Below are 22,093 nucleotides of genomic sequence, written 5' to 3'. Positions count from 1 at the left end.
CTGTGACACGATTGCTTTGAATAAGTACCAAATAGGAATGTAGGAATGGGTATGCAACATTAGTATTGCTGTGCAACCATAATATAGTTGAGGCATCCAAAAAGTGCCTAAGCAAAAATGATCTTTATGGTGCTGTAAATTAATCTGAATATGCAAAAATTGAAATTCAATATCCAACAGATAACTCTGGGTATATCACAGTTAATGTGGTTAAGATGACACATCAGTCTGGGTGTGCAAAAATTAGATTCAGCAATAGATACAGATGGCCGTACAAAACCTGTTTCAGGCAATGTAATGTTCAGTTTGGCTATGTAGAAGTTGCTCTGGCAATTTCACCCTAGGACTGGGGCTGGCAGCAATAGGTCAGGCAACATTGTTCGTTGTTTCCTATCTGATACAGCAATTGTTCTCTGGGTCTCTGAGCCAGAAAGGTGGTAGGTGCAGGTCATGTGTGCCAAGCGAACAGGCAAACAGGTGTCACCATTTGCCTTTGCCATTCACCAGACGACTTGGAAAAGCTGCCCTGGGAAGATTGGGAAAGTAAACCGTTCAGTGAGAGGCATGTGACCCGCCAACATAGGGGACCAGGAGTGCAGGAAGTAAGCAGGAGAATCTGGGCCAAAGATGGGTAGGTTGGATGATATTTCGACTTGCGTACTGGAGATGGGTAAGAAGCTGAAAGGCTCATGAGTAAGAATGCTAGGTTTAGAACTATCATACTGGGGCTTGTCTTGCAAGTCCATCTGGAGGGAGATTTTTTGGTTGTTAATTTTGGTTTGAAGTGTAGCTATTTTACCAAGGAGCGCCTTCTGAACATCAGCACACGAGGTGCTATCTGTAGTGCACGTATCAGGTGGGGTGACTGGGGATTCCACTTCTTTTAGGATCTTAAACAACTCTTGAGTGTTGGATTGGGCTTGTAAAATTCGCTTGTTTTAAGTGTTTTTTTTGGCCTGGAGGATGGCCTCTTTGTAATTCAGGGTGGCTAAGGCGAGGCTAGCTTTGTTCAATTGAGAGGGATTGCTTTTCCAGCAGGCTTCTAAGTTACGTTTTTCTTTCCGCAGAACTCTCAACTGTGGTGTGAACCAAGAGTTGAGGTGAGCATGTGGTTTAGGTTTCCTAGATTTAATAGGTGCAATGCTGTCAAGGGCTTTTAGCATGGTCTGATTGAATGTATCTACCAGGGCGGTAGGATCAGTGCAAGAGGAGGAGTGTTCATTGAGGGTAGAGAGGAGGAGTGGGAGCAGTTGTTCGCATGTTATGTCTCTCTTATTTCTTGTGCACATTGCGGCACCGTACTTAGCACCAAGGTCGCTTTGCGGGTTGGTTTTTAACGCCTGCAAAAAGCAGGCGTTAAAATCTCCAACCCGCAAAGGGACCTCGTAATCAGGCGTTAAGGGGTTAACGGCGCCGCCACGTTTTACGCCGCTGTTAAACCCTTAACGCCAGGGTTGTAATGAGGGCCTAAGTCTGCTAACCAGTCAAGGGTTCTGCCTTTGATGTGTGTAGGCTCAGTGATACGTTGTGTGAAACCTAAGTTAGATAATTCAACAGTAATATCAAGTGCTGAGGCATCACTGGGATCTTGGAAACCAAGGTTGAAGTCACCTACTATGATGATTTGCGATTTGGTTTTAGTGTTGTCAGCAAGGATGTAAGATATATCTTGAGCAAAAGTAGATATGGGACCGGGGGTCCTGTAGATGAGGTGAATTGTGATGGTTTGGTTAAGTGAAGTGGTAAGTTTCACAGACAGTATCTCTACTGATGGAGTCTGTTGAGTAGGGGAGATGCGGAGAGTAATCTAGTTTTTGTGAATGAGGGCAATACCACCTCCATTGGTTTGGCTGGTGTTGCGATCGTTTCTGATGATAGTATATCCTAAGGGGATGGCCAGAGATAGAAGAGGTCCTGACGCGGCATGGAGCCAGGTTTCTGTAATGGCAATGAAGTCAAGGTCATGTGTTGTGATTAGGTCAGCCATGTCAAGTGCGTGAGCAGTAAGGGACCTGGCGTTAATCAGTGCCGCCTTAATCCCGGTCTTCTGTGGAGAAGGGATGCTTATGGTAAGTTTGGTGATTGTGGAAATGGTGGGTAGTGTAGGGGTGAAGACTCTTGCAGGGAGTACTGCAGGGTTAGAGTGCTTAGTGCATGTGGCGGTGGTGCTGATGGTGCAGGTGGGACAGTGAGGGGCATGCAGGAATCGGGAGCCGATTCTGAGGATCCTCAGATGTAGTGAGCATGGTTGGATAGGAGTAGGTTTGGTAGCAAAGTGTTCGAGCAAGAGGGGTGGTGAATTAAGGTAGGGGTTGGCCGAGGGTGGTAATGGGTTGAGTGCTGAGATGGGGTAGTTCTGCAGGGTGGTGGGGATGGCAAGGATGTGCCGTTGTTCCTTCAGGTTGGACGGCATGATGTGCCGAGGATGTGTAATGCAGGGAATCAATGGGAGAGTGTGGGTAGTGGTAAGTGGTGGTTCTTACCGGAGGGCACTGAGATATAAGGTAAGTGACCACATCAGTGATAATAACTTAATAGTGAATGAGCATATGAGGTGTTTAGTATTGTCCTGCGTGAGATGCAAATACATAGTGGCGCGTGCTGACGCAGAGGTGTAGAGGAATACAAATAATAGATAGCGCTAGGTAGTAGTCCTGACAGTGCTGCGCTCGTGCAGTAAACACTACAAAGTACGCTAGTATAAGGCAAGGTGGGGTGAATCAGAGTGGCTGAACGGGAGGGCATCTGGGCAGAATCACAGGATAAGATCACCCAGTGGAAGGACTATATAGTAGATGAAAATATAGTTGCAATGGGCCAGTTCAAGATATTGTTTTGGAGGTGTACATAGTATAGCTACGTTAGGCAATAGGAACTAACAAGATAGAGCATATACAGAGGCACAAGATTGAGATAAAGTGGGGCAGTTCACGGTAGTAATGGGACATTGGGGCATAATGCATTATGTGTAGGTCAAGGTGAGTATCATTTGGGTAAGACGCAACACAGTATATGCTAAGCGAGTAAACAAGACACAGTGGACTAGGCCAAATTGATACATAAGAAGTGCCACACGAGCAAAAGCGAAGGTTGAGCAGGGTAAGATAGAGTGAACGTGACACGTGAGTCAGAACATGAGGATGGGATGGTAATGCAGACATGTGCAGTAGGCACCAAATGTACACAATGGACTAGATCAAGACACAAATTGTGTCCGTATTTAAATGGCCAATACAGTGCACGTATGTGAAATAGGTGCAAACAAAACTAAATAGTCAGCTACAGAATAATATAAGGAACTGAGCATAAGGTCAATGCACTGCTCAGTCGGTCAATACAGAGGTCATTTGTGGGGTGGTGTAGGTTTGATCCAGAGTAAACTAGTTCACAGCAGCGCCGGTGGGGCCGTAGCACAGATTCTGGTCGCAGGGGCCAATCAGAGGACGGTTGGAAGAACGGGTTGCCTAGCAACCTATTAGCATTTTTGTGGTGGCCATTTTACACACACGCCGCAGGCTCCACGCAGCTCCGAGTGAGCGGTGAGAATTTTCAGGGCAAAATAAGCAGATGAATGAAATAAAAAGTCGGATGGGCACAGATGCTTCATCTGGGCGGGTGAGAGGGAACAGGCTGAAGGAGCGGAGCTCCTGATCCTCAATCCGGTGTGGATTCTTGTCGTCCTCGGTACAGCAGAGCTGGGGAGAGAGGGCTTTGTTGCGTAGTACATACACATTGTGCGCATGCACGAGGTTAATAAAGGAGGTCCCGGACGGCAGTTTCAGCCGGGACCCCGCACCAGCAACACGCATCCCGTGTGCCTTCTTGTGTGCATGCGTGTGATTCCGTATGTGGCGACCAGGAACAACGACGGTGGGGGAACGTGGCATTGCTCTGGCTGCTGCTGAGTCGGAGATAGTGCGTTCTTTCCACACGCGGTCGCGAGCCTACGCAAGTGGCCGGTGGCCATCTTAAGATACTCGCGGATCACAGCAGTTGCGGCCCACACGGGTGCTCGTGCGCCGGCTGTGATCCGGATCATCAAAAGACAATTTTCGGACACTCCATGGCCCTTTCTGGATTAAGGGCCGTGGCTCAATAAAAAAAAAAAGAAGATAAAGGTGGAAGGCGCCTTCTACACCTGCTGCAGCCACACCACGCCTCCATCCAAGGCCTTTGGTGCCTGGTCAACATCCTGGACTCCTGAAGCTCAGTGCAGGCAATCCAGGGCGGACCCATCTGCTGTACCCTCAACCCAGTCACCACCATGGGTGAGGAGGAGGGAGAAGAGGGAGCCCCAGCAACAATTCCATGCAGGCTGCACAGCACCTTGGCACCCATGCCTGAATTCGACACCACGGGCCCGCCATCCAGGCTGGGGCCGAAGTGGCTATTATGGGTGAAGAAGTTAGAAATGTTCTTCAGGGCCTCAGGAGAGACGGATGATGATGCGAAGGTGGCCACAATGGTATATTCAGCTGGCACGGAGGTCCACATGATTTATGACTCACTGAATCTTCAGGTGGTCACTTATGATGCGGTGAAATAGGCCCCCTGAGACCATTTCCTCCCCATGGCGAATGTCGACTTCGACAGATTTGTAATGTGTGCGGAGAAGCAGCAAGGGGAGGAGTCCTTGGACCAGTTCTGTGCACGGCTGAGACACCTCGCAAGCACCTGCAGGTGGGTGAATGAGGAGGAGATGGTGAGTAAACAGCTGATTCAGGGGTGCAGCTCCGGAAAGCTAAGGAGGCAGGTGCCCAGGCCTGACGCTGCCGGAAATTCTTGACACTGGGAGAGCGTATGAACTGGCGGAGTCCAGAGGTGCGAAAATGGATGCAGCAATGCACCCAGGAAAGGGTGAGGACGCCGTTGCCCTCGGGCGCTCCACCCAAGGCAGGGCGCACTGGACCCCCAGAAGATGAGACAATCCCTCTGCACCCAGAAGTACCCAGTCGTGTCCATACTGTGGATATGATTTGCCACACGCGGGGGAGTGCCCTGCAAAGACTAGAATCTGCGGATGGTGTGGCACACCGGGACACTATGCGAGAGTGTGCAGGGCCTCAACCCCAGTGGCTGCGTTGAGGGGGCCAGCGAGGTCAGTCGGGGGCAGTACCCGGTGAATGAGGGGTGTGTCGTCAATCGAGCAGGGCGTACAGAATCTAGACATCGCCGAGGAGGAAGAAGAAGAGGACATCTTTTTCATCTCGAGCATAGCTACCGGGTCAAGAAAAAGCAGGCAGCCGACGTGCACGGTGAACATTGGCGATGTGCCCACCCCAGTCTTGATAGATACGGGGGCATCGGTCTGTGTGCTGGCTGCTGGACACTATGAGGCCCTCCTGGGTCCTCCCAAGCTGGAGGAGTCCAAAGCCCGGATATACTCCTTCGGAGGGGACACGCCGCTGCCCATTCGGGGAGTCTTCGTAGCCCCGGTGTCACACGGGCTGAACAAGATCAAGGCGAGGTACTTTGTGACGAGCGTGAGCCCGCATTCCCTATAGAGTTGTGCCGCTTCTGAGGCCCTCGACATTGTGCATTTCACTCTGTGAGTGTACCACACAGACATTGATCGCCTCCTGCAATAGTTTGAAAGCATCTTTCAAGGGGTAGGAACGTTGAAGGGAGACCCCATCACACTCCACATTGATGGGTCAGTAAGGCCGACGGCCCTAAAGCACCGAAGAATCCCGTTCCACCTGAGGGCGCAGGTGGAGAACGAGCTTCAATCACTCATCGATTTGGACATTATCGAGAGGGTGGAGGGCCCTACTCCATGGGTCTCACCCATAGTGGTGGCGCCAAAGCCCAAGCAATAAGGGGCCGTCTGCATCTGCGTGGACATGAGGCTGCCAAATGCTGCCATCAAGAGGGAGCGCCACCTGACGCCCACGCTGAACGATATAGTAGGCGACTTGCAGGGGGCAAAACTCTTCTCCAAGCTTGATCTGAGATCGGGGTACCACCAGCTGGAGCTCCACCCTGAGTCACGGTACATTACCACCTTTATGACCCATGAGGGGCTATATCAGTTTAAAAGACTCCGTTTTGATGTCTCGTCAGCGGCGTAAGTCTTCCAGAACATCATCAGGGGGGCCTTGGCGGGACTCAAAGGTGTCATAAACATGTCGGACGACATCCTGGTCTTTGCACAGTCAGAATCTGAACACCTGAAGAGACTGGAACATACCTTGGAGAGACTTAAAGGATAGTTCCGGGACTTTTTTTTCCCTACGGTTCGGCCATGTGTTTTTAAGCATAACTCGGTAGATCGTAGAAAACTTTCCTATGGACCTTACCCGACTTTTCGTCCATTAACGCACTCGAAATCAGCCGCCATTTTCTGATAATCCTATCATTTCCCCCCATCGCCCTGGCTGCACTGCTTTTGCGGCACTAAATCAAATCCCCCGCCCCTGAGCCTGACATCAGCAGACGCGTACCGCCCATTTCCCAACGCCAAAGCACGTTTCGTGTCAACAATCGCTGCGCCTCAGCTAATGAAGTGTCGCCATGGAAATGGCAGGATGCCTCTTTCCTCAATAAGTATAAACACACCGTTTCACAACACACAGCAGCAGATTTTCGATTCCATTACTCTCTCTGTGTTACTTTGAGTATTCTGTGACTCGTTTCTGTGCTCTGGTCAGCTTCCTTCGCCGCTTCTAGGCCTTGTGAACACCTGTACCATCTCTGTAAATTATTTTACTTTCTTTACCACACAATGGCTACAATAATGCCGTATATGTACGAGCCCAAGTACACTGAGGAGGAACTACTGGAAAGGCAAGCACGCGAAAACGATGGGGATTCTGACGGCAGTTGGGAGGACCAGTCAACGGATGAAGAGCCTGGACCATGTCGCATGGACGGCATCTCCACCTGGTGCACGTGCAATCGGTGCAAGCTAATGCCAACTGAGGAGGAGAACTGCTGCTGCCGTGAAAATTCCGGGTGCTTGGCCTACATTTCGGAAGACGAGCCAAGTCCGCAATGCATCACCGAGCTGCCAGAGTTCAGGGAAGCCTGCCTCGCACGGACCGTGTTGAGGATGATGATGGTGCTTATGCACGAACTTCGCGGCACTGTTCGTCCGCGTAATCCGAGTAACGAGTAAGTATACTCTGGTTGTGATGTCAGTGATGCCACTACTATGTCATGGTCGTCTCCCACATATAAAATTATATCTACATATAATTCGAACGCATGTAAATTGGTTCCATACTGTGCATTTTCTAGATAGAATTTTTTTCAAAGCAGAATGACATTTTTTACCTGAATCGACAGTGATAAGAAAGTTTTGTCATTTTAATACAGTTTGCATCTTTCATTTTCAGAGGTGGTACAGGCTGGTGGCCTATCGTTGCTTTACTTGGTGGCTTCACGGGAGGCTCGGACACCTCGTTCGGAGAGTAATACCTGTCTGTGCGGTACTTGCCATTAGACAACATTTCCCCAGCGACAGTGGACAATACCGCGGATTTTCCCTGGATGTGCTGCAACCGGAACTTTACAATGTGTAATGTTTATTATTTATGTTCAATTGAAATAAAGATCTAAAATATAACCCAACATATATTTTAACAATGGTTGTTTTGATTTTTTAAATGAATCTAGTGTGTCTCCATTGAATAGTCTTCCTGTGCCTTGTCTTGTCACACCACATATTCTCCTGGGAGGGTGAGGTATTTATAAACTCACCCCCCTGCCTTCCATGTACTAGATCCTGCAGCCTGCCTCTTACATGCAGTTAGATGGCCTCTCCTTGGTGAGGCCCTGCGGCAAACGAGTCTTGTCTGCACGACCACCGCCCCAATCCACCCCCCGCCCTATCAAAGGCAGTTCGCACCGGGGTACTTGCCCTGCCAAGTGGAGCTGTCAGGGAGCGATAAAGGCCAAGAGGTGCCAAAGACCATGTACACTTCAAAGTGGTCTATGGAGCATGGGTTGTTGTTCCCATGTCTACCTCCAGACCCCGTGTCTCCTGCCAAGCATCCCCCTCACGCTGGACGGCCCCCTGCAATCCACATAAGTGTGTCTCCATTCACGAGTCTTCCTGTGTCTTGTCTGCACGACCACCGCCCCAATCCACCCCCGCCCTATCAAAGGCAGTTCGCACCGGGGTACTTGCGCTGCCAAGTGGAGCTGTCAGGGAGCGATAAAGGCCAAGAGGTGCCAAAGACCATGTACACTTCAAAGTGGTCTATAGAGCATGGGTTGTTGTTCCCATGTCTACCTCCAGACCCCGTGTCTCCTGCCAAGCATCCCCCCTCACGCTGGACGGCCCCCTGCAAAACGCATAATGCCACGACATATACACGTCATTCATTCACAAACACACCCCTGTTTCGAATTCTTTATAACCCACTTCATATTTCTAATGAGAACTTCTTTGCGCTTTGCTAGTCAACCCGTGAAGGTGCTGGTTATCTGCTCTTCGTCTCTGCGAACTTCCGTGACCACTTCGAGGAAACTCGTCAGTTTGCAACCTGTGAACTGCTCCCTGTTCTACGACAAGAAACTGCTCTGATCCCTGCATCTAACTGTTTGTTAGTCAAGGTAAGGCCATGTACCATAATCATTTTGCGTCCAATTTCTTTTCGTTCAAGACAGTACATGCAAGGAACTAGTCACATGTTCTGAGTTTAGTTACAAGAACCAAAACGAACCTTGCATTGAACCTTTTATGTGTCATTTAATTTTTTAACACATTGGTATTCATAGAGAATTGTTGATCTTTACTTTTCAGAACTTTCCACAATGCCTGCCTGTTCCATTGGCGGTTGCCCTTCGAAGACCCATAACAAATCTGAAGGTACTATAATGCATGTTTTCCCTAAGACAATAGATCAGATACGAGAATGGGTCCGATATTGTGGATATCCACCGTCTGAGCTTGAAAGTAGAGTCCTAGAAGTCTTTGCGGACAAGAGGGGTGATCGATACCGCATCTGCAGCAGGCACTTTACCTCTGACATGTACTCCACATCATTGCTAATAAAGAAGAACACACCGCGAGCGAGGCGAAAATTGCTCTCAACCGCTATTCCCACTCTATTCGTCCACATCCCTCCACTGGTGAGTCAAGTTTACGTATTTATCTCTCGGCCTTGCGGTAGTGTGTAGCATTAGCTAACAATAATTTCCCCATTTATGTATCCACTCAATATGAAGGCGGAAGATTCTCCATCCGTGTCGTTATTGCAGTCATCAGCCACTTCAAGCGCCTATCGGGTAATCTTACTTGGCTATTCTGCCACTGACTGTGCTCGTCCTCTAGTCTTTGTTTTCAGTTATAATTATTGTTATCCAAAATAATGCAAGTACTGTCTTTCAGGGAGATGCTGAGGAGTCCAACGTATTGACGACTACCGTTGATGTCACTCAGATGCTCGAGGTACGTTTCCGGACAGTTCCATCGATGGAGATCATCAGATCTTGCATTCTTGTAGCGTGATTGTTACACACAATGTTTCTTTCGTTTTTAGTCATTGATATGTCCTTCTGTCGTCGCCCTCCTATGTCTCTTCTTTTTTCAATATTGTGTTCATTACTAACGAAAGTCCAATGTTTCAGGGAGTCGATGGAGCATTAGTCCAAGAAGAAGCGGGAGCATGCAGTTACGGGTCGGCGCAACAGCTTGCAGAAGTGTGCACCGCAGTTACATCGTCCCTTGATGTTCTTATGCATTTCGAGGTATGGATACTGACAGTTCGATCAAGCGAAATCATATGACGTGATTACATCCGCTATACTTCCTTCTTTATTAACGCAAGTACTATGTTTCAGGGAGATGACGGAGCTTCTTCTACAAGAACATCACCCCTAGTAGTTGATGCAGATCTCTGGGTGGTGACACTTCCAACGATCGAGCAAATCGAATCATATTTACATATCCATTATTTATTTTAGACAACTGATCATTTGTGCAGGTCTATTTAGATGAGCCGTTGACGCCTGCACAAAGTTTATGTTCTTTTTAACAAAATAGAAAACCATACTAATGCAATTACTGTGTTTCAGGGAGGTACTGAAGCATCATCTTCAATAATATCATCAATGGAAGTCTATGAGGAGCCCGAGGTATGGATCTTGACAGTTCCATCTAACTAGATCAACAATGCGTGAATAATTGTCGTTTGAATGTTCTACACAAAGCGTTCATTCGTGTTTTGCTATTGAGATGTACGTGGGTATTGGTCCCCAAGTACATTTTGTGTTTTCGATATTATTATACATACTAATGAAAGTTCTATGTTTCAGGGAGTCGATGGAGCGTCAGTGCGTGATGGATGTGCTTATCATGAAAATATAGTCGTTGCAGCGCAAGAGGAAGTGGAGACATGCACACACGAGTCGGAGCAACAGCGTCCTGATGTTGAAGTTCGAGGCAAGAAAGTTTCAAAGAAAAGAAAGCAAAAGAAGGTTAGTGGCCTGGTCACTATATTATGTTGTTTTTCACTGTTAATAGTTCAATACTGTAAGTTGTGTTTAAACTGAACATCCCTTTTCCAATCTGTCCTCTAGTTGCGAGTGGGTGTACGAACTAGATCTACACAGACAGTGAAGCGAACGAGAGATGTTGCTTGTCAAACCTTTTGGCAGGGACTTGAGACTGGAGATGCATCGTGCCAATGGGAAGAATATGAAGTGATTGACAACGGAGCTATACCACCACCAGCCATTGATAGTGAATGTCCTCCTGGTAGTTCGGATGCAGTTGGAGATCAATTTACAGAATCCACACCCGCAAAAACTAAGACCGCGAGAAAGTTGAAGGAATTGTTTTATTCACCCATCGCCGGAGAAGGAACAGATGTTGCAATGGAAGAGAATGAAGTGGACGAAAATGAAACACCATCAATATCACTGAACATAGCGGAAGACGATATCAGAGATTCTACCTTTCATGTGAGTGACATGTCCTCAACGTTACAGGCCGAACCAGCTGGGATGCAGAGTGACAGTATAAGGAAAGAGGCCAAATTCATTGTATTCGATAGTTGTTTATTGATATTATTATTCGGATGAAATGTGGGCATTCGGTTGGTGGGGAAGTATGTGGGGAGCCATTGATTAATGTGACTCGTGCAATTCGAGGCACTAACCTTAAAATACATGCCACCTGTACAAAATATCATCCTTTCTCATGGTCTGCACAACCCATGCTGGGGCAACTGCCAGCAGGCAATCTACTTTGTGCAGCGGCTGCACTTTTTAGTGGTTCAAGTTTTAAAAAGTTAGAGTCTTTCTTTCAGTTTGTGGGAATCCATTTCATTGCGAAAACTCAGTTCTACAAATACCAAACCGATTATCTATTTCCAGCCATTAGCGAAGCTTGGAGAATGGAAAAAATGTCTATTGATAGTACATTCGCGGGCAAACGGTTCAGGCTAGCCGGTGATGGACAGTGCGACAGCCCAGGATTTTCAGCCAAGTACTGCACCTACCACTTTCAGGACATGGAAAGTAAGAAAATTGTGAGTTCGGTGGTCGTGCAGGTGTCACAAAGCACATCCTCAGTGGCCATGGAGAAAGTTGGCTTTGTAGCATCATTGCAAGAACTACAATCGCGGGGAATGGTGATCGACCTGATAGCCACGGACAGACACGTTTCAATTGCCAAGACAATGAGAGAAGAGTACAAAAATATAAATCACCAATTTGACGTTTGGCATCTTGCAAAAACAATCAATAAAAAAATGTCGGCTGCAGGTAAAAAAAAAGATATGCAAGGTATTTCACAGTGGTCCAAGTCAATCAGCAACCATCTTTGGTGGAGCTCAAAAACATGTGGAGGGTCGTTGGAAATTCTACTGGAAAAATGGCGGTCAGTAATGCTACACTGTACCAACGTTCACCGTTGGAACACGAACCAACATTTCCACAATTGTGAACATGGCCATTTGTCCACAGAGGAGGCACGGAAGAAGAAGTGGTTGATTCCTTCATCACCCACTCACAAAGCCATTGAAAAGATTGTATTTGATAAAACTATAAATAGAGATTTGAGGGGACTCACGGAATTCTGCCACACAGGAGATTTGGAGGTGTTCCACAATATGTGCCTAAAGTACCGGCCAAAACGATTGCATTTTGGCATGGAGGGCATGATAAATCGGACTCTTCTAGCGGTCTTGGCACATAACCATAATGTTGGCCGTCAACAAAGTAGGACGACCGGAACTTTAGGGACGCTTCGCTACAATAAGGCCTTCACTAAAAGAAGTAAACAATGGGTGATCAAACCAGTGTTTGAGGATATGCAATATGAGTTTATTGAGAGACTTATTGTTGATGTCCTAGATAGGCACATACATGGAGTTGTGAATGAACCTGTGCAGGGGACAACTGCATTGCCACCCAACATTGCCTCTGTTCCATGTCCACCTAAAGAAGAGCTCATTGAGAAATACACATCACGGTTTAAATGATAGTAATTTGATTGTCTGTTCTCTCGAGTCTCCTCATGTCGCAGGCCCATTGAATATGTGTATCTATGTAATGTGTAAATAAAAGTGATTGCTCAGTGTACATGCAATGTGTCTCTCTACCCTTGCCCCTCCCTTCACCGTGCAGTAGTGCGAACCACCCGGGTTTCACCTGTGACTTTGCTCTCGAGTCTCCTCATGTCGCAGGCCCATTGAATATGTGTATCTATGTAATGTGTAAATAAAAGTGATTGCTCAGTGTACATGCAATGTGTCTCTCTACCCTTGCCCCTCCCTTCACCATGCAGTAGTGCGAACCACCCAGGTTTCACCTGTGACTTTGCTCTCGAGTCTCCTCATGTCGCAGGCCCATTGAATATGTGTAGCTATGTATTGTGTAAATAAAAGTGATTGCTCAGTCTACATGCAATGTGTCTATCCAACCTTGTTCATTTGCGCATTAAATTAAACCAAACAGTAATATAAATCATTTTTCAAAAAATATAGAATGTCTCCGTATTTATGGTTCTCTGGGGCTGCAAAGCACGCAGACAAAATGCAAAGATGGAGTGTAAATTTCAAGTCCTGTGAGATGGCCTTACACTGAATGTAGCTAACTAGGAATGTGTGCTCGTTCAAAGTGAAGGTCAGCTGCTTTGATTTTTTGCTCGGGTGCCGGAATGGCCCACGACTCAGTATAAGGTTCTATTGTTATTTGACCTTGACAGGCCGGGACCATCCCGAAAGACTTCTTTTTGGGGGTGTGGTGCAATAACGTAAGAAACGATAATGAATAAAATTTCAGAAACGATAGCCATTTAATGTTTGTTCGTTAGAAGAAATAACGTCGGCATAGAAGGAGTGGTATTTCGGGGCTGCCCTACGCACAGAAACAATGGAAAATGCAAATATAATGTAAGTAACTCTTTAGATGAGTTTATACCGCAATTTAAACTTGTTCGTTCTATGTGGCATATTGTTTTGTACCGCGCACTATCTTGAGGAGAACCATCTCCTTTTACGGAAGCACCTCAAAACCTTCCTCTTTGCTTCTGCTTTCTCTCTCCCTCTCCCCTGCTACAACTGGTCCACTGTCTGCGACCTCGGTCCTGGGCCCTTCCACTCTCCACCTGCACTGCCTCCCTGTCAACCCCTGCACTGGGGGACTGTCTCAGTATCCTACAGCCCCCCCTTGACGTATAATACCCAGTTGCACTGTCCTAGCTATGAAATAATTTCCTGACCGAATATATAAAATGAATAATTTTAATAAAGATCTGATGGTGAGACTAATTTCATTTTTTATGTTTTTCAAACAGGTACATCCTTCATTATTGCATGTGTCACGAGTACCAGACACCGGCGGATGGGTTTTTCAACCACCAGTTGCTTCTCCGCGTGAACAACGTTACCACCCTGACCATTTTATGGGACGATCGCCAAGTACAAGTATGCCCTTACGCGGTACTAACGGCTAGATGCAACATACAGACCTTTGTGGTGGCCTAGTGCCTCGTTGTTGGAACAGCCATGCGATTATCAGTGCGACCGAAGAGCTTATTTTATCGTAAACCAACACCCTGTGTACTGCACACGAACATCGCTTGCCTCAAGACGAACTATTTTGGACCGAGAGCAAAGAAAAATGCAAATCGCTGAATATTCTCTAAACATTTGATGTCCAATAAATGTACTTTGCCAAATGTACAATCTTGCCGTTTGCTTTTAAACCACAGTTTCATATTCCGAATTGTGGCGCTGTATTGTGAGATGATCTAAGACCCTGTGTACAGCAAAGGAACATCGCGTGCCTCAAAACGAACTTTTTGGAACATGAGCAAATAAAAATGCAAACCGCTGAATATTCTCTAAACATTTGATGTCAAATAAATGTACTTTACCAAATTTACAATCTTGCGGTTTAATTTAAAAGTACAGTTTCATATTCCCAATTGTGGCGCGCTGTGTTGTGTGAGCTCATCTGTGTTGATTTCCGGGTTCTGTGTGGAGTCGCGTAGAAGACGCCTGGGCGCGTTTGCCTACGCAGCTCAGTCACGTCACGGATAGAGGCGGGGAATATGAATGTTTTCATAAAGTCTGTTTCAGGGGCGGGGGATTTGATTTAATGCCGCAAAAGCAGTGCAGCCAGGGCGATGGGGGGAAATGATAGGATTATCAGAAAATGGCGGCTGATTTCGAGTGCGTTAATGGACGAAAAGTCGGGTAAGGTCCATAGGAAAGTTTTCTACGATCTACCGAGTTATGCTTAAAAACACATGGCCGAACCGTAGGGACAATAAAAAAAAAGTCCCGGAACTATCCTTTAAAAGTTTGGGGCTCACCCTGCACTGCAAGAAATGTGAGTTTCTCAAGGACCGGATAGAGTTTTTCGGGTTCGTTTTCCATGCCGGGGGCATATCGCCTGATCCAGAGAAGGTGAGAGACATTCGAGAGGCGGCCCCGCCTGAGTCACCGGCGGAGATACTAAGCTTCTTCGGCATGATGAACTACTGCGGACGGTTCATCCGCGACCTGGCGCCGCTGTCGGAGCCCTTACGAGCCCTCACGAGGAACGATGTCGCATGGACATGGACGTCTAAGGAACAGAAGGTGTTTGCTGAGATCAAGAATGCTCTATCGGGCCATGAAACCATGGCGTACTTCAGCCTGGATAAGGAGTCTGAGATAGTGGTGGATGCCAGCCCGGTGGGGTTGGGGGCGGTGCTCATGCAAGCAGACTCTCAGGGGCTCATGCGTCCAATCGCATATGCCAGCAAGGCGCTCACAGACACAGAAAAACAGTACTCCCAGATCGAGCGGGAGGCCCTAGCGATACTGTGGGGCTGCAAGCACTTCAGGATCTACATTCTGGGCAAACTGGTGGTAGTGATAACTGACCACAAGCCCCTGATTCCGATCATGGCGGGCGCCTCCTCCAAGCCACCGCCCGCATCGAGAGGTGGATGCTGTCACTGATAGAATATGGGGTCAAACTACAGTATCGCCCGGGCACCCACAACCCCACGGACTACCTGTCCAGACATCCTGGGGCTGGGTGCCCACGAGACACAGCCGAGGTGGTGGACTGCATTGAGATGGTGCGCAACGTTGTGGTGGCGGCCCTGCCGGTGGCCCTGGCGCGGCAGGAAATTGCAGGCGCCTCGAATGATGATGAGATGTTCTCGATCATTAAGGAGGCCATGGACAGCGGGGAGTGGAGAGAGGTGGTCACCAACAACGCCAAGAGGGAGACAGGGGCCCAAAGAGATCTCCAAGCGCTGTGGAAGGTGCGCAACGAGCTCTCAGTTGCGGAGGACGGCCTTCTGTTGAGAGGGCGCCAGATCGTCATCCCGCGAGCATTGGTGAAGAGAGTGCTACAGCTGGCCCACAAAAGACACCAGGGGACGGCAAAAACGAAGGCACGCCTAAGACTGAAGGTGTGGTTCCCGGACCTGGAGAAAAGGGTGGACGAGTTGTGAGCTCATGCGTGCCGTGCCAGGCGGCCAGTCCGGTGGAAAGGGGACCACCCATCAGAGCAATGGAAAGAAGTGAACAGCCGTGGGGGACGGTGCACGCCGACTGCGGTTCCACCAGCAGAGGACTGTACTTTCTAGCAGTGGTCGACCAATGGTCGCGGTATCCCGAGGTGGAGCTGGTAGAATCAATGGCCACCGACCACACCATCCTGGCACTGGAGAAGATGAACTATGCTCGGACAACGGCCGCCAATCAAGGGGCAGCAATTCGCCAGGTACTGTGAGGAAAGAGGGATCACACACCAGAAGGTCACCCCGCTATGGCCCAGGGCGAATGGAGAGGCCGAGCGCTTCATGCGGACACTCAATAAGTTCTTCCGAATCTCATTGGATGGGGAGGGAATTACGCCTAAACCTCTTCGAATTTCTGCGAGAGTACCACACAACCCCCCACCAATCCACCGGGGTCGCGCCGGCCGAGGCTTTATTCAAGAGGTGCCCCAGAGGTCTGCTGCCAGAAATGGAGGGGCGCTGCCCGGGGGTGATTGACAACAACTATGTATGCGCAGAGCATGCCGTCAAGAACGAGCGGGAAAGTGCTTGCAGGAGCCTGCCCGAGAAAACGATTGTGGTAGGTGACACTGTGCTGGTCTGGAACCAAAGGCCGGAGGGGAAGCTGGCACTCCAGTACGAAGCCCAGCCACTAGGAGTGACCCACATCAAAGGGTCCATGATCACGGCGGCCAACGCAAGAAGAACCATCACGCGGAACGTCTCGTTCTTCGAGCGGATCGAGGCCGCACCACCTCCCGTGCCAACGGAGGCGGCATCTCTGGGACCCGGACCACCACCAAGGGAAGAAGAACCCCCGGGGGAGGTCCCGGGGACGCCAAGTCCACCTCGAGAGGAGACCCGAAGGTACCCGAGCCGCGAGGGTCGACAACACCCGCAGAGGTTCCAGGACTTATCATGGACCCGGCCTCCTAGGAGGTCGAGAACTGTTCCGGTGTTCCCATATTGTGTGTATCATTGGTTAATGTTGGACTTGTCTATTGTTTGGGGAAAAGGAGGGATGTTGCGTAGTACATACGCATTGTGTGCATGCGCGAGCCTCGTTCCGGGCCGCGCATGCGCCTGGTTAATAAAGGAGGTTCCGGACGGCAGTTGCAGCCAGGACCCCGCACCAGCAACACGCGTCCCATGTGCCTTCTTGTGTGCATGCGTGTGATTGCGTGTGTGAGTGTAGGTCCTCTGGGGGCCCCCCAGCCCATAACAGGCTTCTGCCCTTCTCGGTCCGAGGCAGCTGCAGAATGGGGCTTTTTTTCCCCAGAATGGAGCTTGGAGAAAGAAAGTGGAGATTGACACCAACATTCAGGAATACCTGCAGAGGTTCCATTGCGACGTTGCACACTCTGCAAGTACCCTAGATATTATTTTACCAATAAGGACATTCTCGCTTTTGGTGAAGGTCACATGACCCACCCGGCAGACCAATAGGAGTGTGGGGACGGAGCATGGGATACTGGGTGGGGAGTGAATATTGCTGCCAAATGTCAAGAGTATGTGTAGAGGTTCAAGTGGGCCACTGCGCACTCTGCAACGCCTGTTCATAACGACTAGGATGGTTTTGTAGGCGTGTTTAACATTCTCAGAATGGGAGAGGTTCCCGCAACCTTCTGCATCTTTAGGCTGTGTCTTTATTCAATGGCAAGGGCTCCAGTAAACAACTGATATATTTTGTTCTTTTAATAAAGGGACTTTTTGTGTCAAGCATGAGACACAGTTACCAAGGAGATTTGAGATGAAAGAGATCCGCTCCTGAGGAGCAGAGATCAGAGCAAACTATTAGTATTTAGTGCCTCATTCTGCATTTGGCAGTAGTTCAGTGGTAATTCTGCCAAATTACCACCAGAATTGGTTACTGTTACTGACACTTGGTCCTGTGGGTTTACCATGGTATTACAAGTGGTGGCTGAGTGGTGTTAGTCCCCACTATTAGAATTCATAGGACTCCATGGTTATTTTGGCAGAATTACACGAGCAGTAATTCTTCTGTGGTAATTCTATTTTTGGCTGTAAAGTGGAGGATTTACCTCCATCATGATGTTTGAGGTAAATCCTCCACTTGAACGCAAACTTTGCATCTGGTGGAGTGGTATAATCTTGCTAATTCCATTATTGCCAGAAAAGTGGGGGTAATAGAATTACCCCCACTTTTACCACTCCGCCAAACTCGGAAAGAGGCCCTTCATTTTCTCCTCAGGCGAGTATGTGTTTTGATAGAAGGGGAGCAGAGATGAAGACAGGTCTATCGAGAAGTGAATCGCAGCGTAATCAGATGATCGTGTAGCGAGGATTTAGTTCATGTTGCCACTGTGAGATTTGCTGAGAATGCAGTCCCAGGTGTGACCTGCAGAACGTGGAGGAACGGAGAGAAGCTTGGTGAGGTGTCAAGGCTGACGAGGAGGAAAGAAGCTGCCCAGTCAGCATGGTGCCTGCATGTGTGAGAGGAGGTTGCCCATGCCATAGGCAAATTGGGCAGTGAAAGAAGCAGTGGAGCAGGGAGGCAGTGGACTAAGACCATGGGCAGGGATTGTAAATCAGGAAAGGTGATGCGAGAGGTCAGGCTCTCGCAGGAGTACATGCATGCAAAGGATAAAGAGGAAAAGAAGACACATTGGAATATCATCCTCCTGGGGAAAATGTCAGTTGACCATTTACAAATGGCTCTTTGTACATCCAGATTGTGTCTAATGCACGTTTCTGTGTGTACTAGAGTGGAAAAAACTATAGTTAATTCTAGAGTTGTCTTGAAAGAAGATGTCGGTGCCTAATGTTGTCTCTTAGTTTCAATTGGTATTTTTATTGAGCTATTAGAATTTCCCTTGTTTTTCAGATTGAACATATGTCCTGTGTGCAGCGATAACATGTTGTGACTGGGTTCGGAAGTGGCCATTTGTAACTGGTCAGCTGCCCTTCCCACCGCAACATTCTATAGAAAGCATACCTTTCCCTTAGCAATGCAAACACCATGCAGCCCTCCTTGCAATTTCCTGTTGGGGAATGTACCCCAAATCAAGACCTTGCGTTAGCAGTTGCCAGTTCTACCGGTTAGTCATATAGATGCAAGGGAAACAGTAGAAGGACAAGGAAGCAGTCCCTTTTCAGGCCATTCTCTGTCCTAATTGTTCGGGTGTATCTAGAAAACACTCTGATTTGAACTCAATTCTAAGCATCCTACAGCACAAAACCATCCGAATACACAACATTCCACTCATAACTTATCCAGGATTTTCTCCTTCATCCACACAATTGAGGGTGCTTTTCAAGTCATCAGAGCTGAGAAACAGCGGTCTCACCTTTTCTCTCCCATGGACCGCTGGCCCAATTTTGACCGGTTAAATCTCAATAAGCCATTCTAGATCATAGTCTCAGGGCTCCACGTGAATAGATTTGGAAAACAGTGACTCAAAAAGTCTCCACAACGTTCTGGACCCTGTTTGTCCAAACACAGTGGGAGGCATCTGGACTCGATGCATTAACATACTTCTAAGCATTGGCCATGTGCAAAGTCTTGTATTTTCGAGAATCGGCGCTAGTGTCCCTTTGCAGCGCTATCTTTACTCCAAGTAAGTCTACTTCGCAGGACAACTCAGACCTTACACTGATTAGGAAATAGGGATGAGGTATCCACTTACACAGGAGACATGTGAAACATACAATGTAATATGAGGCGTGTTCGACAAGATGACTCACGGCATGTTCTTGCTACTACTTCATGCCACCCTCTCATTTCATCACCGCCAATGCCCTTAGGTCTTTTGTGGGGTGCCAGGAACACCTTCTTATTTAATTTGTTTACCAATTAAATTTACATGATTTAAATGAATATATGTATATACACACACATATGATTTCATAGGTTATTTATAACGCGCTTAATACCCAGCGGTTTCTAAGCAGACCCGGGGGATCGAACCTACGTTGCTTATGTCGTCTTGCTTCCAAGGCGAGCATGTTCCCTCTCAGCTATCCTCCCGGGAACATATTATTTTAACATTCTTAATCACATCTGCACTTTCACAAGACACCACAAAACACAAGTAATAATGCAGGACTATGTGATGGGCTCTAAAGGGTGGCACATCGTGGCACCAACTGCCTATGACAAATGTCCTCCATTGAGTGCCTGGAAAGGACTTACGTTTTGTGATGCTTCTGTATTTGTATTTGGGCCATGTGATTGTCCAATCACAATCCAGCCCGAACTTCATGCATCCCAGAAGGGCAGCTAATTGGCCTGGCCAGCTGTCCAATCTGCAAACGCTGAAGAAGCATCCATTCGAGTCTCAGCTCAGCCTTTCACCAAGCCAGGACAGGACCCATGATGGAAAGTTGCCATCTTGTGATAATGTCAATATAATTTATTTATAACGTGCTATCACAACTAGTTTGGTATAACGCTCCACCAGCACCCCTTTCACTAAATCCATCAACCTAATAATGTACGTTGATTTTCAATCAATAGAATAGATATATTTGGCTACCTCATATTTGAGAGTCCATGAGGGGTCAACAACCTTTGGCTCTTCAGATGATTTGGACTATAATTTCCATGATCCCTCCCCCCTGATAACGCCTGCTATGGTGATGGGAGATGTAGTCCAAACCATCTGCAGCCCCAAAGGTTGCAGACCACACATGTGCCTTAAAACGATGAAGGGCAGATGAGCAAGGTGCACACAGATCGGTGCAGCAGATGAATTAGCCCACTGAGTTCATGTGTGTACCCACCCACCTCCCCCTCCCACACACCCACACTTCCTCACACTCACTGTCAGCTTGTGCTGATCTGCAACTGCATTCTTTGGATCTGGTAGACTCCCTTGCCTGGTGGCATGTCTTTTGCCACCTGAAAAGGCAAAAGTGAGAACTCTAAAAGCAGGACGCGTTGATCAGGCGTAGTTTGCTGTGCAATCGTCCAGGTTCACGTCGCATCCAGCGGCGGCAGATTGCGCGCAAAGCGGGAGGACGTTTCATTTTACAATCTGTCTGCAGCATGACTGTAAAATTAAAAGGTTTTAATTTCCGACACTTTTGCGAAACGAGCAGCCGGAGCACCTGCCAGTTTCAGAAGGTGAGTGGAATGCAAATTGCCGTAGTGTGCGCAGACTTGCATTTTACACGAGTAGGTGTTCTTGCATCTGTCGGCTTTAGACAGAACCTGTCGAAGTGGCATTAAACGCGCACCAGGGACCGTCCGCGCCAGCGCTCCCTTTACTCCCCCGCCCCCTGCGTTCCCCCACACCCACATTGCGCAGGCATGTACTTACCGCCCCGCTGAGGCTCAGCCGCCTCCCTGATGTCCGGAGCTGCGGTGGGAACTTCTGAGGGGCCGCCGACGCCTCACAGACTGGGCTAGGAGCTCGCGCCCGCACTGCTGCTACCTACCGTGTGGGAGGAGGAGGAGCAGGAGTGCAGCGACTTGCCAAGCACCTCATTAACCCTTCAGGTGCTGGAGCCTTCTTCCCTGGGATGCTGTCCGATCACAGCCCTGTCTCAAACGGTCCTGTTAAATACACAGTCAGCGCAGAGAGAGTTTATATCCTAAGAAATTCCGGGCACCCTCGCCTCATCAGGTTTCTACTCAATAGCCCACACAGCTCCAGGAAACTCTTGAGCACACCTCAGGGCCTTCACGCAGCCACAGTGTGATGTAATGTCAACACCGTGGTAGTGACTTTATCCCTGCAATTTCAGCTGCACAATAAGGGAAGCTCTTGTCCTTACTTTTGAAACATTTTCTTCTTCTAACCACTAAAGTTTATAAATTCATCCCAACGATGACTGAACTGAGCCCATTTGTAGCCCTCACTCAGAAAATGGTACATTGAACACCCAACACCCCTAAAAGCAAGAAACCCCCTAGTAGGAAGCTCCACCCTAAAACATGTATGTATTGCATTGCTTTCCATGCATCATACACTGCACACGTGTGGCTAATGCCAGCTATCTTCCCTTTGAATGTCATATTGGGCTGGTCATTCTCAAATACAGCCTGATACGTGAACATGCATTGTATGTTTCTTTGACATATCTGACAAAAGTACATTTAGTTTGCATGGGATCACATGTTACTCGTGGAGCCCTCACCTGTGGACAGTTGCCCTTGGGGTTGATAGACTC

General features: G+C 48.1%; 1 protein-coding gene across 1 annotated transcript in view; it reads right to left on the bottom strand.

The window, feature by feature from the left end:
- LHFPL1 (LHFPL tetraspan subfamily member 1) overlaps window positions 1–21,351 on the bottom strand; it is a 413,296-nt gene extending 391,945 nt beyond the window's left edge. Inside the window, exon 1 of the mRNA XM_069612594.1 lies at window positions 21,241–21,351. The gene's annotated coding sequence lies outside the window, so the exon portion shown is untranslated. The remainder of the gene's footprint in view (window positions 1–21,240) is intronic.
- Between the last annotated feature and the right edge of the window lie 742 nt (window positions 21,352–22,093).

This window comes from Ambystoma mexicanum, chromosome 5p (assembly GCF_040938575.1).
Source record: "Ambystoma mexicanum isolate Mex_15411 chromosome 5p, UKY_AmexF1_1, whole genome shotgun sequence".
In the NCBI taxonomy this organism is placed as follows: domain Eukaryota; kingdom Metazoa; phylum Chordata; class Amphibia; order Caudata; family Ambystomatidae; genus Ambystoma; species Ambystoma mexicanum.
This window is presented reverse-complemented; position numbering and strand designations above follow the sequence as displayed.